The sequence below is a fragment of the Capricornis sumatraensis genome, chromosome 3, assembly GCF_032405125.1.
Source record: "Capricornis sumatraensis isolate serow.1 chromosome 3, serow.2, whole genome shotgun sequence".
Lineage (NCBI taxonomy): Eukaryota > Metazoa > Chordata > Mammalia > Artiodactyla > Bovidae > Capricornis > Capricornis sumatraensis.
Genome location: NC_091071.1, coordinates 105,529,948 through 105,548,526, shown reverse-complemented (window position 1 = coordinate 105,548,526; position 18,579 = coordinate 105,529,948).

The following is an 18,579-nucleotide window of genomic DNA, read 5'->3' as shown; positions in this document are numbered from 1 at the left end:
CTTACTTCAAAGATGCAGGTATTTTATGGTAGATTTCAATGCCAAGAGATATTAGAAATGACCATCAGTGTCATGCATGGCCTTGTCATTCACAAGTCATCATAAATGTAGTGTATCTTGGTCATATTTAATCTTAGAGAGGTCAAAATAGCAAGGATTAATCCTCATTACATCTTGGGTTTACAGAATAATTTCAGACACTCAGTGTTTCTAGGTTCTTATTCAGTCCTGTCCATTTTGGACTGAGGACTTCACACTTTATACTCCCGTTGTGTCAAATGAAGAAAAGGAGATATTAGGGTCCTGCTGTCTTAGCCCCTCAAGATGCTGTTGTGCAGTCATGACTTGTTATTCCTTGCTTGTCTCTCTGGAGGCTTCCTTGGCTGTTGTTCTTAGTGTTTGGCTGTACTTGAAGCAAAGTGCTCCGAAGGGAAAGTTGGCTTTGAAACTATGGACTCACTGAGGTTAGAGTGGTTTCCTGTCCCCATTAAGAACCATATTTGTCACACACGTTGAGAGAGGATTCTGCTTCTCAGAGTTCTGCCTGGTAAGAGGACATGGAGATATATGGGATTCCCACACCCCCAGTGCCCCCCAAGGAAATGAGTTATTCCCAGAAAGCTTCAGCATCTTTAATATGGGAGATATATTTTGGTCCGCATGCCTTGAAGTCCATCCGTCAATCTGGCTTTGTTTAACTTCCCTGAGAAGCAAGGCTATGGGAAAGACTGTTAAATGTTTCCAAAACATCTTTTGAAAAGAAGCCACTAGAAGGAGAAACAATTTGCCAAAAATAAGTCACTCACCCACTGCAGCGCTTTTGTTGTTGTTTGCTCTAAAGAAACGAAAACCCCAAACCCTCAAACCCAAGTGTGGCCCAGATTTTATGATCTGGCCTAAGAAGCTTCATTTAGAAGGACATCCACAGTTATTCAGGGTTCTCTGGGCTCACAGTGGAGACTAATGATGGTCAAGGGTACAGCGGGGTGGCTGGCTGAGCTGCCAGAGCATTGGTGACGGTTACTCTCTCTTCCTTTCTGCTCAGCTGCCCCAACCCCAGTCTTGCTCCCTCTCCAGCTGCCAGCTGCAAACAACTGCCCTTGTTCTCAGGAAGTAATGTGGACCTTTTCCCATTGACTCCAATGTCTTTTGCTCTTGTCTATGTCTCTGATTTCAGAGTTCATACTCTATCCCTTCTCTGGTTTCTTTCTTTGGCAATCCCTTGGCCTGTCCTTTTGGAATTCAGCCTTCAATTCTGACACTCATTTATGCTTGACCCTTAAATGAAATGTCCCTGCTCTAGCCCTGGGTCTCTGGAACCTTACCATCTGGGCTCCCACACTCCCCTATGCCTCCACCAAGTGTGTGTTTGTTGGGGGATTGGAATAGGGAGGGGTAGGCTTCTATTTTTGGCCTCAAAAACTATGACTGGTTCCCCATGATAAGAAAAATGCAAATTGAGACAATGAACTACCATTCAAATCTACCAGATTAGCAAAAATTAATTAAGTCTGACAACAACAGGGATGGTGAGATGTGGGCATAAAGGAACTCTGGTGGGAGTGTAAATTGGAACAGTTGCTTTGGAGAATAATTTGGCATATCTTTTGAAGTTGAAAATGTGCTTGTGCTATGAAATATCAATTCTGCTCCTAGGTGTAAAACCCAGAGAAGCTATCATCTGTGTGTGCAGATTTGTGTTGTGTGTTTATGTATCTCTATACTGTATATGTGTGTACATACACACACACACACATATGTATGTACACATGTATATACATATACATGTGTATATATATACACACATATACATATACACACATACACAAAAGAGTGCTGATCACATAGCCCACAAGCTGTGGTCTATACAATGTGTTCATGCAATTAAATATTCTACTATATAAAAGCTAAAATGGTGTACTAAGCTAACTTTTTATCAAAATGTATAAATTCTAAAACAATGTTGAGTGAAAAAACAAGTTGTAAAAGGATATATGTGTGTGTTACATAAACATACTTAATATATATGGATGTAACATTCATGTTCATTAAAAAAGAAAAACACACACGGGAATGATCTAGGCCAGCTGCAAACTAATGGTTCCTTTGGGGAAGAGAAAGGGTAGGGTTGAAGAAATGGAACTGTGTCTGGATGTTTTACTTCTTTGAAAGGATAGAGAGAGATCTGAAGCAAATTTGGTAATTGTGTTTGACCTTGGTGATGGATTTCTAAAAGTCTAGTTTATTATTTTCTTTATTTGGTATGATTGAAATATTTCCAGTTTGTAAATTTAAAACAGTAAGCAAACTATTTCTCAGACTTACTATTGTCTTGGATAAGACACTAACTTGAAGATTCATAGAAATAGACTACCAGGTAAGGACAAGGTCTTTGAGAACATCTAGTCAACCTCTGTCTGATTCCAGAATCTCCTCTATGACTTGTCTAAGGCCTTGTGTCAACACTTGTCCTGATGGGGACCTCTAACCACTGGAGCTTCCCCAGATGGAACTCTTGGAAAGTTATTGCCTGCATTGAAATCGACCTCCTGCTGGCATCAGGGCATTGGTCCCAGGTCTAAGCCTCCACCGTCAAGATTCCCACCAAAGTTGCTTGGAATCAGAAGCTTTGGGGGCAGGGAAGGAGAGGAAGCTGAAGGACTGGAGTCCACCCCCAGGTGTTCCTCTTTGGAAAGCTGGCTCGTGAAGGGACTTGCCAGGACCGGACCTCTGAGAGGAGGAAGCCCGGCTCTCGGGGCAAATTTCCGTTGATAAGCAGCAAACTCTGCCCCTACATTGCTTCTTTCCCAGGCTTCACTTCCCCAAATGTGGGCACGTGAACAGTTGCAGCCGCCTGGCTGCAGCACCCTGAAAATTTTAAGGCCAGGCCAGCAAAAGGGTGGGATCTGAGTCAGTGACTCATGGGGGCCATCCAGAGTGCCCTCCTCTTCCTGATCTTTTGTGAAGTCAGCTGGAAAAAGGGGTCACATGCCTTCTTCCCCACCCCCTACCCTGGGCAACCTTGAAAAGAAAGTCTGCTTCCAAAAATAGCTTCCTCCATTTCTCTCATGCCCTGTTAAAATACAGCCAAACTCTTGTGTCCTATTAAACTACAGCCAAACTCAAGCCCAACAAACAGGTAGGAAAATACTTCATAGGCGCAAAGGAGAACCTGTTCTCCATATTGCAAACAAAACAGTGACTACCTTCATTTTTCAGGCCTACCATCACTATACTTTTGATGACCTGGATTTTTTAGGCACTCTTTCTTTATTTCTGGTTTTTTTTTTTTTTTGCAGGGGGCAAATGGTAAAGGATTTGATGCCCAAAAATTAGCTGCCAGGGCAAGATTTGGAATTAGCTTAACTTTGGCCTAATCACCTTTGTTCTATTATTTTGGAATGACAAGCTTGAGATCACCAAGAGCAGTTTCTTTCTCAGTAGTGGCCTCAGTGAAGTAAGGAGACAGGCGATGGTGCAGCGGCTCTAAGCTTGGCTACTTGGTGGCCCTTTTCTGACCTGGTCTCTAGTTACAGGTTCAATTCTGTCAATCAGTGGCTGTCAGATTTTGTTGTATATAGGATCCCTTTGGAGCTGGGATCCCTTCTGGAGCTGGAACCAGAATCTCTGGGAGTAGGGCGTAGGCATCTGTACTTTTAAAAACTCCCCAGGTGATGCTAAACAAGGGTGAGAACCAGTGCTGTGCCTTGAAACATCCAAGAGCTGTTCTTAGGATGTTGTGAGAAAGCACAAACACTAAGGATTTCATTATGTTCTTGATAACATTAAGAACACTTCAGGACTTGCCTGATGGTCCAGTGGTTAGGAATCTGCCTTCCAATGCAGGGGACACAGATTTGACCCCTGATCTGGGAAGATCCCACATGGCACAGAGCAACTAGGCCCACACACCACAACTACTGAAGCCTGAGAGCCTAGAGGCCATGTCCTGTAATAAGGACTGTAGCCCACCAGGCTCCTCCATCCATGGGATTTTCCAGGCAAGAGTACTGGAGTGGGGTGCCATTGCCTTCTCCGATAATCAGAGAAGCCACCACAATGAGAAGGCCACACACAGCAACTAGAGAGAGTCCCCCCACCTCACTGGACCTAGAGAAAGCCCATTAGCACCAGTGAAGACCCAGCACAGCCAAAAATAAATAAAATAAATAAATAAAGACTTAAAAAACACGTAAGGGTTCATCATTGACCAGGCAGGTCCCAAATGTTTTCTGTAGATTATCTAATCCAAACTTTAAAACAGGGTGCTGAGGAGGTAGTTTATTTATATCATAGAAGAGGAAACTGACCTTCAAATAGGTTAAAGGACTTTCCCAAGGTGATGCAGCAGAAATTGATTCCAGGGGCTGTGACTTCAGAGGCTGAGCTTGGCTCTGATGATATTTACTAAGATGGAGATCTCTCTCACACAAACTATTTAGTAACATTTTCAGTAATAAGTATTTTTTTTTTTAAAAAGGTCTTGCCAATTCATTTTTTTCTAGTTGCTATCCAGGCAAGTAAATTCTTGGGGGCACCACAGTTCTTGAGTATGGAAGTTTCACTGAGTTTACACATCAAGGTGAGGGAGACATCATGTCTGGTATTGGTGCACAAAAGTTGCTTTCATTACTGCCCTCAACTGAAGGGCAGAGGAGACAGTGAGGCAAACACCTACTTCCAGGAGGCTTGAAAATTTGATGCCATTTCTCATTTTGAAGACAATTATGAGGTAAAGGACAGATGAGATCAAGGCTTGCCTTAGTTTTTCCACCCATGAGCTGCATTGTTGAGCAAGTCACTTCCTCTGTGTGGGCTTCCTCATCTGAAAAAGAAGAAAACCAAATCAAGTGTTTGCTAAAAGGCCTTCTAGCTCTAATTTTGAACCAAAGGATAAATATCATCATAGCAGCCTTCCCGATTCTGAGGTCTCAACACACTCGTCTGACATCATAGGTCCATTTAGTCCTGCTTGAGCATCGTATCTGCAGGACTGATGTCCCCAAGTGACTGACAGTCTTGCCAACTTACAGTGAAGGGTCCTTCTTCCCTTGGAAAGTTTGCATCTGCCCTCTGGAAAGAATCCTGTGCTCCTATTCAGGGAAGGAGGATTGGAAGTGGAAGGGTGGCTAGGTGAGCATGGGGTCAGGTCAAAGGCCTTAGAAAGCACTTCCTCAGACCATGCTGTGGATATTGACTTGCCCAGTGATCATTCCCACTTTCCAACAGCACTGTAGTTCTCTTCGGTTTTCCCTCTCTTCCATTGTGTTTAACCTTTGGACTGGTTGGTCTAGTGCATCCCCTCCCGTAAGTGAAATGCTCCTCCTAATGGAGCCTTCTGCTGAGAAGGAAGCATTTGACCTCGTCCCGCTCCACTGCCCTCTCTCTCCCAGGGCTGTGCTTCTTCAAAGGAAGTAATAGTTGGAGTTCATTTATTCTGGGTTCTGCACCCAGGTGAGGCTATGTAGTAGCTTCTGTGACCAAGACCTTCATAGGAGGCTGGAGTCTCATCTGTTCCAAGCCTGGTTTGCCAGCCCCTGTGTTCATCCTCTGTACTTTTCTACATATTTTCCTTTCCAACAAAGCATACCCCTTCCCTACCTCCCTTTTGTCCTGAAATGGTCCAGTGTCAGTTACTGTGCTGCAGTCAAAAACCGTGAAAGCTGCAGGTCCTGGTTAGCCCCGCAGAGCCCTCCTTGCTTCATACAGCATGCAGCCCTCTCATGATGAGGCTCTGTCCATCAAACTGTCTCTCTTTTTCCCCTGGGGGTCATGAGTAAACACTGCCAACCTCTGACCCCACTGGTTTGCTTTTCTCCATGAACTCAACCTCTTTCTGTTTATACAGAACTTTCCCAGGCAGCACACAAAATGGCTGATGACTTCTCCATTTTCTAAAATCCAATTATATTTCAATCCTATCACCTTGAAGGGAGACTGAGGTGTTCTCAAACTCTGGGCACACAGTTGCAGAAACTCTTTTAGGTTACTCCCTGCCTCCCCTTTCTCTTAGCATAATAGCTAACCTCATCCACTTATGAATGTGCTTTTCCAACCTAACTTTCCAAGGGCAACTGCCTTTCCAAGTTCTTGGAAGTCAGCTTCACTTCTCTTTCTCATGTACCATCCAAATGCTTACATTTGTCTTGAAATGATTAATAACTCTTTGAAAATTCTGTCTTGCATGCTTCCTGACTGTGAGCAGCCTCCTTTGTTCAAGCTCATGTATCAACTCTATTATACTCTATGTCCTGAATGACAAGCTGGAGGGGGCAAATATATGGGCGACTGGTTTCTTGCCTTTAAGGATTTAAAACCTATTGGAGGTGAGATTTGTGCCCGTGAAACAGTTATAGGACAACTTAGACCTTTGAGGACTCCTCAGTGACCTGTGACATTGGTTTTTACAGTATGTTTCTGAAGCCCCCCTTGCTGTTTGGTGCCCCTTCCCCTGAGCATACCTGAGGGTGTGGTGGTGAGAAGGAGGCCCACCTGTGGTTCTGCAGGATGTCTTCGGAACTGAGTTATCTGACAGTTATCAAGGCAGACAGTTATTTGCCTTGAGATTAAACACAATAATGAGCTGCTGACAATCTTGCTATCTTGCAATGAGGGATCTTTTCCTTTCTGGAAAGAATAGTTTGCATCTGCCATTGGGGAGGAACGCCCTGCCCTCGCCCCCAGGGAAGGCAGACTGGAATTGGAAGAGTGGCTAGGTGAGAATGGGGTCAGGTCAAAGGCAGAAGGGCAGAGTCAGAGGACATTTCCTCAGATATGAGTTTGGGGACTGCAGGACTATAGGATCCAAGGCCCTTTCCAGGTCCTTCTCCATCTCCCCATGGCAACAGATCCGCACTCACATGCTGCTGCCCGAACCCTGGGGGCTTTCCTGTGCCTCTGCGCTGCCTGCCCATTGCTGCCCCTGACGTCTGTGCTTTGTGTGCCTCACCAGTCTCCCAAAACCACCCCGCACCTCAGCGATAAACCCTGAAGACAGAACCTTGTTCAATCTGTTTGGACCCCCAGTAACTAAGTGAGGACCTGGCCCATGCTTGTTGAATTAAGAACCAGATTTAATGTATTAATACATGTTTCCATCCTCCCCCTCCTCCTTTTAGGCTCCCCCTCCCTCATCAATCGGTTGTATCCATTCAACCCTCCTCCCATCCAGGCTGCCCTATAACATTTGAGTTCCATGTGCAACACAGTAAGTAGGTCCTTGTTGGTTATCCATTTTAAATATAGCAGCGTGTACATGTAGTTTCATGAGCACCTGAAACTATCATTACATTGTTCATCGGCTCTACCCCAATATAAAACAAAAAGTTCAAAGGAAAACAAACAAACAGATTTTCAGATGCCATCTGTCCGTGCTATCAGAACTGGAGATGGGGAAGACCTTTACTGACTGAGGTAGTCTGGGAAGACTTCCTAAATAAAATGCCAGGCTTGTATTAGGCCTTGGGAAATGTGGTATGTTTAGATTTATGAAAAGGAAGAAGGAAGGCATTTCAGGCAAGGAAAGCATTGCTGAGCAAAGGCTCAGAACAAGGTTTACGAATATCCCACAGAGCAGTAAAGAGCTGCCGAAAAGAACTGACCAGAGATTATTTAAAATATACATTTGCCTGGACCTGCTGCAGACCCAGTGAATCAGAGTCTCTGAAATGGGTCTGCGCCTCTGGCATTTTAAAGCTTCCTCAATGAGTCTAATGTGTGAAAGGGCTGAGGACAGTTCCAGGACTGTCAGGTCATGTGGAAAGTTACAAGAAAGTCTGGGTTTGAGGAAAGAGGCTCCTGAGGAATTACTTCCATTTTGGGCCAGGAGTTTTGAACTTGGGCCAGTGCCAATGAGAGTGCTTTCACCCTCTGGTGCTTTTTTTGCTTTGCAAACCAGTTTTTATGGCAGGTTAATCTGGTTCAGATTCAAAATGAGGGGAGGGAGTGGGAGGTTTGGAAAGCCAGAGAAACAGATGACACAAAGTTCCGGGAGAGTCTGTGCTCTCAGGTAGGGGAGCAGAAAAGAGTAGATGAATCCAAGAAACACCGGACGGGAAGAGTGAACAGAACACAGTGGAATGAAAAGGCGAGGACCTGTTTTCTAAACAGCTTCGGTAGCCATGAGAGAAATCTCTCTTTACACGGACAGTCCCAAAGTTGCATAGGCCAGGAAGTGGGGAACGGTATCAAATCTCCACACCCACGCTCCTCCCTGCCCAGAGAGCCTCGGAGAATTAATCCTTTCCTTTGATCTTACCATCTTCCGAACCGGCATTCCATTCAAGTCCCTTATTCCTTCCTTGAGGAGCTTTCCGGAAGGGGAATTTGTATTGCTGGCCTTACTCTCTCCCCAGCCACATTCTCTCTAACCTGCCGCAATCTGTCATCTACCTACAGTCTCTCCTGATGACCCCTGTTGGTCTCCCACTTCCAAAATCCAGTGACTTTTTCACCCAGCCTCCTCCCACTCCACCCTTTGGCTGCATTTTACTCTTAAAGCTTGCCACTTTGGGCTTCTGGGCTAATGGATGCTCCCAAATCTCATTCCTCCACAAAGATGCTCTTTTTCTCATTTGCATTTTCTCTTCCACCTGTGCCAGATTCACCCAGGATCCATCCTTGAACCCATTCTTCATTTTCACTCTCTTGGCACCTCTCAACTCTGCCCAGGTTTTAATATTTCATTTCCACCAAGATATCAGCCATCTGGATGGCCCATCCATGCCCCCTACTCCCAAGCATTGCCATTAACAGTATTTGCAAAGTTCTTTATTGCTTAGAAACTTTATTGCTTACAAGTGTACCCCCAGTGTTTCACTTGAGCTCCATTGCCCTCCAAACTCTGCTTCTTTCACTTTGTTCTTCCCTGAAATTGAATTTGGCTATGTTGGTTGCTAACTGAAGTCTCAGTTTCCCAATCTTTTTTTTTTAATTTTAATTTTTGTTTTTACTTTATTTTACTTTATAATACTGTATTGGTTTTGCCATACATTGACATGAATCCACCACGGGTGTACACGCGTTCCCAAACATGAACCCCCCTCCCACCTCCCTCCCCATAACATCTCTCTGGGTCATCCCCGTGCACCAGCCCCAAGCATGCTGTATCCTGCATTGGACATAGACTGGCGATTCGTTTCTTACATGATAGTATATATGTTACAATGCCATTCTCCCAAATCATCCCACCCTCTCCCTCTCCCTCTGAGTCCAAAAGTCCGTTATACACATCTGTGTCTTTTTTGCTGTCTTGCATACAGGGTCGTCATTGCCGTCTTTCTAAATTCCGTATATGTGTGTTAGTATACTGTATTGGTGTTTTTCTTTCTGGCTTACTTCACTCTGTATAATCGGCTCCAGTTTCATCCATCTCATCAGAACTGATTCAAATGAATTCTTTTTAATGGCTGAGTAATACTCCATTGTGTATATGTACCACAGCTCAGTTTCCCAATCTTTAAAATGGGGGTGGCTCAGCAGTAAAGGGTCTGCCTGCTAATGCAGGAGATGTAGGTTCAATCCCTGGGTCAGTAAGGTACTCTGGAGAGGGAAATGGCAACTCACCCCAGTATTATTTCCTGGGAAATCCTATGGGCAAAGTAATCTGGTGGGTTACAGTCCATGGGGTTGCAAAAGAGTTGGACATGACTTAGCAAATAAACAACAACAAATAATAATCAGTTCAGTTCAGTTGCTCAGTTGTGTCCAACTCTTTGCGACCCCGTGAATCGCAGCACGCCAGGCCTCCCTGTCCATCACCAACTTCCAGAGTTCACTCAGACTCATGTCCATTGGGTCAGTGATGGCATCCAGCCATCTCATCCTCTGTCATCCCCTTCTCCTCCTGCCCCCAATTCCTCCCAGCATCAGAGTCTTTTCCAATGAGTCAACTCTTCGCAATACCTGTTACCTAATAATAATACCTAACCATCGGGGTGTTGTGAGCCTTAAACAAGAAAATGTCAAGTTCACTGTCACAGGCCTACTTCTCCTTCTTTCCTGAAGGCAGGATATGCATATTGTTTTGTGTGTTTGTTTTCTGTCTAACCCCCAAGGGAAATGCTCCTAAAATAATGGAATGAACAAATTCCAAACACTAGAAAGAGAAGTTGCCTAAGTGATGATTTGAATAAATTTTGAGGAAGTGACAAATTTCAACTGAACTGGGTCTGAACTTATTTTTTCCTTCCAAGTATCTTCTCAAGGGTCTGAGGAAACTATGTGTTTTGGGCAGTATCACTGGAAGGGTCTAATTTTTGACAAGGCTGATTCTGTGTGATGTACACAGAAGGCAGTATGAATGCCTTTGCTATTGGTGGCTTTGCACGTTAAGGCAATGGTCTATCTTATCAAGAGATATCAAGTTTTTGTTGGCCTCTGAGATGGGAGATTTTTACTGTCTAATCTAGTCTACTAATATCATGTCAATTTTGATTCATGAGTTGTTTTAGGTCTGTGAATTGCTGGGCAACCCGATCCATGACTTGCTACTTGGATTTCTCCCTCCAAATATTTGGGAGGGGGAGGGAGGAAGTTGTAAGCTGATAAGGTTCTAAGGAGTATGGTCAATAATCAGACAGTTCCCATGACAGTTGACTTGCTTGTAATGTGATATTCTAGCATAATCATGAAAAATTACCCAGCCTCGAGACCTAAAATGCATCTAGAATCAGCCCGGAACTATGAACACCAGCTCTTTAATGCATCATTCTTAATTTGCCTTAATTTACAGCAGCAGTTTGGAACATTGTCATCAAGGCTTGTTGGACTTGGTTCCATAAGAAAATGCCTGATTTTTTTCTTTTGAAATTCTTTGGTAGACATTGTGAAGATATTGGATCAAATGTGGTATAAAATGAGGAAGTGAACTATATATGTATGTATATATATGTAGTATATATTTGCTTCATGTGTGGGAAAGCAAAAGGCAGTTTTTCAAAAACTGCTTAATCATATTCTGTGATTGTAGTTACGTATTTTCACAATGTGGGTGGGTTTCCAATGAAATTGACATGAATACCTGGTGACCAATGGACTGTGTAGATAAAGGCAGATAATGTCAGGATAAACTGTGCACAATTTAAGTTCAGTTTCAATGATCCTTGTTATTCCTTGCATCATGAGGCAAAATTTATTATCTCATCCCTTGAATCTATGTGGCTCTATGACTTGGTTTTTTTTTAACTTATAAAATGCAATGGAAGATGTATAACTCTGGAGCCTGTACGACCTCTAATTCTTGAGAGGCCATAGAGCTTCTGCTCTTGTCTTCTTCTGAGTCTGCCACATGAAGAAGCTACATGGAGCAGAGACAAGCCATCCCATCTTTGTCCCCCTGGGGCGAGAGCCAGTCTCAACCTGCAGAAATAGGAGTGAGGCTTCCTTGGGTCACCTGAGGCTGTGACCAGCCCCACTCAAGCTCCAGATAGCTACAGCCACATGACTAACCGTAGGTGAGATCAGAGGAAGAATCGCCTAGCTGAGTCCAGCTCAGATTGCTAACTCAGAGAGAGACTCATTAGCAAACAAGAAAAAGTTTGAAGGCTGTTCTAAACCCCTAAATTTTGGGATTGTTTGTTACATAGTAGCAGATACCTGATACAGCAGAGAAAAAACAAGAAAGCACTGTTACTTTTATTTTTTAAAAATTCAATTGGAGAATAATTGTTTTACAGTACTGTACTGGTTTATGCCGTACATCAACATGAATCAGCCACAGGTATGCGTATGTCCCTTCCCTGTTGAACCTCCCTCCCATCTCCCACCACATCCCACCCCACTAGCTATTTTAATATATGGTAATGTATATGTTTCAATACTACTCTCTCAGTTTGTCCTGTCTTCTCCTTCTGCCACTGTGTCCGCAGCCTGTTCTCTATGTCTGCATCTCCACTGCTGCCCTGCAGATAGGTTCATCAGTACCATCTTTCTAGATTTCTCACACATACATTAATATACAACTCTTGTCTTTCTCTTGATACAGCCACTGTGGAGAACAGTATGGAGATTTCTTAAAAAACTAGGAATAGAACCCACCCAACAATCCCACTACTGTGCATCTACCCTGAGAAAGCCATAACTGAAAGAGAGGCATCTATCCCAATGTTTGTTGCAGCACTATTTACAATAGCTGTGAACTCCGGGAGTTGGTGATGGACAGGGAGGCCTGGCGTGCTGCGATTCATGGGGTCGCCAAGAGTCGGACACGACTGAGCGACTGAACTGAACTGAACTGAGGACATGGAAGCAACCTAGATGTCCATTGAGAGATGAATGGATACAGAAATTGTGGTACAAATATAAATGGAATATCACTCAGCTATAAAAAAGAGCACATTTGAGTCAGTCCTAATGAGGTAGGACTGAACCTAGAGGTAAGTTGGACCTAGAGTTCATCTACCTAGGAATAAGGTAGATAAACCTAGAGCTTACTATACACTATTACTTTTCAATGGTATCTTCATGAGAAAGACAACTTACATACATTGGACAGTGATTGCTAGATCCCCAAAGTTAGAACAGAAGAGACTTCTGAGGTCACCCCTCTGATTCTTTTGATTCCTGCCACTATTTTCATGGAAGCATGTTTTGCTGTCCCCATGACATGAGCTGCTCTTGGGAGCTGGGGCCAGGTTTTCTGCTTCTTGGTGCCCTGCCAGGGAGCTCAGAGACTAGGTCTTACACAAGATCTCAGTAAATCTCTGTCACTTGCTGGATTATATGGGAAGTGGCACGAAGGTCCCAGGGTCATGAGTTCCCCAGGGGTGTAACCCAAGGCCTGTCAGCTTCTTAGATTTGTTTGTGCTTTAGGTTTGTTAGACATCTTACGTACTTTTGCAGGGTGTGTTTTGGCGATACTGGATTTGAGCCTGACTATGCTCATTGGTAGGTTGGTGCCCAGGAGGTCAGAGGAGGCAACCTTTAGCTTTAGAATCATATTTTATGCATATGGGCATGTGTTAAACTGCTTTGGTCATGTCTGACTTTTTGCGACCCTGTGGACTGTAGCCCACCAGGCGTCTCTGTCCATAGAATTCTCCAGGCAAGAATACTGGAGTAGGTTGTCATGCCCTCCTCCAGGGGATCTTCCCAACCCAGGGATCAAACTAGCATCTCTTATGTCCCCTGCATTGGCCGGCACATTCTTTACCACTAAAGAATGGTGGCATTCTCCCACGCCACCTGGGAAGCCCCGTATTTTATGTACCACTCATTATTTTTGATAATGGTGGTCTTACTTTTGCCTTAGTCCAAACGAAGGCATTCCTGTCATTTTTCTGTATCCATGAAGAGCATTGAATCGAAACTCAGAAATCTGGCTGGTTTAGAGCCCAGAATCTTGGGCTTTGGGAACTTTTCTACTAGAGGGACCCAAACTGCTGGTTACCATATACAGTTAAGGACAGTGTGACAGTCATCAGCCTGGGGGTGGTTAAGAGTAACAGTTCTTTGAAGACTCTTGCAAAGTGCTTTTAACTTTTCTAAGAACTCATATAGCATTTGATTGTCACTGCGGAACTGGGAGAAAGAAGGGGTTACTGTCTATATTTCTAGGGCAAGGAAACAAGAAAGCAAGTGCCAGACCTGGGATGAATCCTCAGACCTTCTGGCCATCAGTTCAAGATCATCCCTACAGACCAGCCCATCTCAGTGACCTTTATAATAGAAAGTAGCATTTGGCCTTTAGAAGGTGGCTTTGGTGACTCTATGACATGCTTGGCCCATTGTGTTACAGTGAGTCTGGGATTTTGATTCTGCACCTCTAGACATGAGACACACTGTCCATATATCCACACCAGCCTTCAAGGAGGGACATTATGCCTAGCTGGGAAAGTCTCTAGCACTGAGTTCTTTCAGGATCAGCCTCTGTTGCTAAGAGCTGGCTCACCCAAGGTCAATCCCTTCCTAGGAAAATCTGTATCTGATGACTGAGTAAGACAAGGTATAATAGTCCATCCATTGGGACTGATGAGAGACAGCTCTGACAAGCAATGCATTTTCATAAAAGAGTATGCTTTTATTGAGGTGTACTGAGGTATAACTTCCATTGAATAAACCTCATCCATTTAAAGTATACCATGTGATGTGTTCTGACAATTGCATACACCTGTGAAACCACCACTGCTGAAGAGACCTTTTCAGTCAAACCTCATGGTGCCTACCTATGTGTAACCATCTCTATGTCCTGAATGCCAGGCCATCACTGGGCTGCTTTGTGGCACTATATATTAGGTTGCACTTTCTAGAATCTTACAAACAATATTTGAACTGGAACTTTTTTCTCAGGTGGCATAGGCTTGGTCAGGCATGCCTGCTTCTCCCTTTGTCTAATCTTCCTTCTGTCCCCTTTCTTCCACAGGTGTAGATCCCCAGTAAACATTCTGTCCCTCATATCCCATCTTTGCGTCGGCTGCTGGAGACCCAACCTGTGACAGTTCCCTCTCTATTTACTTTGATTTGACAGACATCACTGTCAGGGTTTATAGCTATGGGAAGCTGTAGATAGCCCACTGACATATGTTTTTTAATTAATTTTTTTTGATGTTATATTTATTTGTTATAAACTCAGACTTGACATTTTATTTTCTTAAATTTTTATTGGAATATAGTTGCTTTACAATGTTGTATTAGTTTTTGCTATACAATACAATGAATAAGTTATATGTATGCCACTGACATACTTTGACTAGCCTGTACAATGACTACAAAAGCGAGTCAACATACAAAAATTGGAATGTCACACATAAACTCTAGGTTTCTAACTTCGATTTTGAAAAGTAGATGATATGGCGACATTGGCCCTTTGTTTCTGCCATATAGTTTGGGGCTGAACAATAGCTGCTCCCTTTGAGAACAGAGTGATGACTCAGGCCCCAGCACTTCCCCTCGTCTTGTACCTGTCTGCCTCCTTCATTTAGGTTACTAGTCTGATCCCTATGGATGTCTGTGTTTTTCCCTTGACAAAGATAAATGCATCAACAGGTGCAAAGAGAAATCTCCCCATCTCTACTGAATCTTACTGATCCTACACGGGTGTTCAAGAATTGGATTCACCTTGGTTCAAACCTAGAATAGCCTTTTTCATGGACCCTGGTGTTTAGCTAAGTAGTCAGGATCACCTGATAGCTCAGTTGGTAAAGAATCCGCCTGCAATGCAGGAGACCCCGGTTTGATTCCTGGGCCGGGAAGATCCGCTAGAGAAGGGATAGGCTACCCATTCCAGTATTCTTGGGCTTCCCTTGTAGCTCAGCTGGTAAAGAGTCTGCCTGCGATGTGGGAGACCTGGGTTCTTTCCCTGGGTTGGGAAGATTCCCTGGAGAAGGGAAAGGCTACCCACTCCAGTTTTCTGGCCTAGAGAATTCCATGAACTATATAGTCCATGGGGTTGCAAAGGGTCAGACATGACTGAGACACTTTCACTCACTCGCTCAGGATCCACACTGATGGTCTAGCCTCGCCTCATCCTCTGCCACTGGCCACCCCTAGAAGAAGGCATTTTCATCAGTGAGGTTCCTGTCAGATAGCTCTCGCAACATTTATTTCTCTTAAAAAGCATAATGTTTTCACTGTAAAAGATGTGCCCATTACTGAATATTTGAGAGAGATGACCTTCCAAGGGTATTAACATTTTGCCAAAAATAAATACATCTCTTAAAGTGCGTGCATGCATGCTCAGTTGTGTCTGACTTTGTGACTCTGTGGACTACAGCCCGCCAGGCTCCTCTCTCCACGAAATTATCCCAGAAGAAACACCGGAATGGGTTACCATTTCCTTCTCCAGAAGATCTTCCTGATGCAGGTATCGAACCCACATCTCCTGCATTGGCAAGTGAATTCTATACCACTGAGCCACTTGGGAAGCCCCCAGGTCTCAAAGAACTCTTAGGTTAGCAGTCAGCTCCTCGAGCCAAAGGAAGAGAATAGGCAGGAATCCCTCAAACAACCCCCCTCCCCTCTCACTACCAATACTGCCTGTGGCCAGGTGTCCTGTGCTTAGTTGCTCAGCTGTGTCCCCATGGACTGTAGCCTGCCAGGCTTCTCTGTCCGTGGGATTCTCCAGGCAAGAATACTGGAGTGTTGCCATGCCCTCCTCCAGGCAATCTTCCCAACCCAGGGATTGAACCCACGTCTCCCACATTGCAGGTGGATTCTTTACCAGCTGAGCCACCAGGGAAGCCTGGCCAGGTGTCCAGGGTCAACCAAAAGTCCCTTTGCCAGCCAAGTCTGATTCCCACCCTCTGAAATAAAAATTGCTGCTGTTTCTTTGAGGAGGTAGCAATTGTAAGACACCTAATTATATAGCAAATTATATATATATATATGTATATAATATATATATATAGAAAAGACTCAATTATATAACAAATTGCTTTGAAATAATTATTTTAATTGCATATTGGCAGGAATTGGATATTTGGATATAATGAGTTTCATTGATCATAAAAGTGTCTTCTCTGTGCTGATACAATAACTGCCTCTGTCTGCTGATTGCTGCTGGAAATACCAGCCAGCTGAAAGACTCTAGAAACTCAAATTGTTTGAATCCCATTCAAATACATAAGGCGGTTGGCTTGCTTTGTAGCTTCTGTTCCTGGGTGATAGGCTCCCTAGAATAGATCCTTGGCCCCAACATGGGGCAGCCGCTTCAGCATGGCTTCCTGCCAGGGCAGGCAGGGCTGGTGCCCAAGGAACCAGTCTGGTGCAGGGCTGGGGGCCTGCAGTCGGCAAACCAGGAGGTCCCCTTAGTATGGGGATCTGGAGGGTGCCCTAGACCTACTGGCGTTTACTTATCTTTTTTTCCCCCACCTGCTCTGCCCACCTGGGGAAAGAAGTGTATTTTCTGTTTGATGGGCTCTGTGTGGGGCTAGACTCTTCATGGCTTTCCCGAAGGCCTGGCTCTCAGGAGTGGTGGATGCCAGGAGTGTGCTGGAATGTGCATTTGTCCTGTGTGAATCATTACTGTGGGGAGTCCCTGAAGTTGGCACAGGTCACACACAGAGGAGAACTATTAATAGGAGGGGTCCAAACCCCTCAGCCCTTAAACTGGTTGCTCTCGTACCCAGAGCACCTGCCTGGATCGGGAGGGGGCCTTGGCAGCCAAGCGTATTTCGGTTTTCCCAGGCAGACCTCAAGGAAACTTGTCAAACGAGGGTTACGCTTTTGGCCACTGTAGTCTAGTCCAGGCATCAGCAAATTTGTTTCTGTAAAGAACCAGATGGTAAATATTTCAGGCTTCACAGGCTGCAGATTTCCCTGATGCCACTGCCACTTCTTCCTCTCCCTCTTCCCTTCCCTACTCTCTTTCCTCCTCCCCTCCACCCCTTCCCCACCCTGTCCTCCTCTTCTTCTTCCTCCTTCTTTTTCTTCCTTGATCAACATGTAAAAACCAATCTTAGCCATGTACAGTACCTAGGACAGTACCTGGTGGCTCAGTTGGTAAAGAAACTGCCTGCAATGCAGGAGACCTGGGTTCAGTCCCTGGGTTGGGAAGATCCCCTGGAGAAGGGAATGGCAACCCACTCCAGTATTCTTGCCTGGAGAATTCCATGGACAGAGGAAACTGGCGGGCTACAGTCCATGGGGTTGCAAAGAGTTGGACACGACTAAGTGACTTTCACCTTGGGCTTCCCTGGTGGCTCAGAGGTTAAAGCGTCTGCCTCCAATGCGGGAGACCTGGGTTCAATCCCTGGGTCGGGAAGATACCCTGGAGAAGGAAATGGTAACCCACTTCAGTATTCTTGCCTGGAAAATCCTATGGACGGAGAAGCCTGGTAGGCTACAGTCCACGGGGTCGCAAAGAATCATACACGACTGAGCAACTTCACCTTCACTTTCACCTTCACCTTCAGCCATGTACAGTAAGGCTGGATTGGTCCTGGGGTCATAGCAGCTATCCCTGCCTCCTGTCATGCATTTAGTGACAAAACTCGGGGTGTTTTTTCTCTCCACGCTGAAGCCACCCGGATGTGACGGTGGGCACCCAGCAGCCAGTCTGGGTACTTTAGAGGGGAAACAAGGCTCTCAGATCTGGATAGTCCTTTTAGGAAAGTGAACATGCACTGAGCAGTCACATGACTGCTTACATACTCTGAGAAGGCCCCCTACCTGAGGTGACCCTGTCCTCCCACAATACCTAGACCTCCTCTAGGACCTCCTTGGCAGTTAGCATCTACTGCCTGGCATTTGGAATGATGCTTCCCTGTGTTCATGCGTGCCCAGGCTGTTCTCCCCACCTCCTGCCACACTCCCCACCTCCTCTGAGAGCCCTATGAGGGCAGCAGCGGGGCAGGTTTTCAACCACCTCACCCCCTGCCAACATCCAGAGCAGTATCTGCGACCCAGCACAAATCATGTGTTACTGAGTGCATGCCTCATGGGCCACACTGGGTTCCATATTTTTCCCTTCTCTGCTGATGAACCCTAACAGGTGGAAAAATTAAAGACACCCTGTGCTTTGTGGACTCTTGGCAATGTGTGACTGCTTGAGTGTTTCCTAAGGCTGCGCTCTTAGTTCTGAGTGTTACCCTGTCCAAACCCTGCAGCAACCTTTGTTATTTGTTCACAAAGCATGGAACGTGG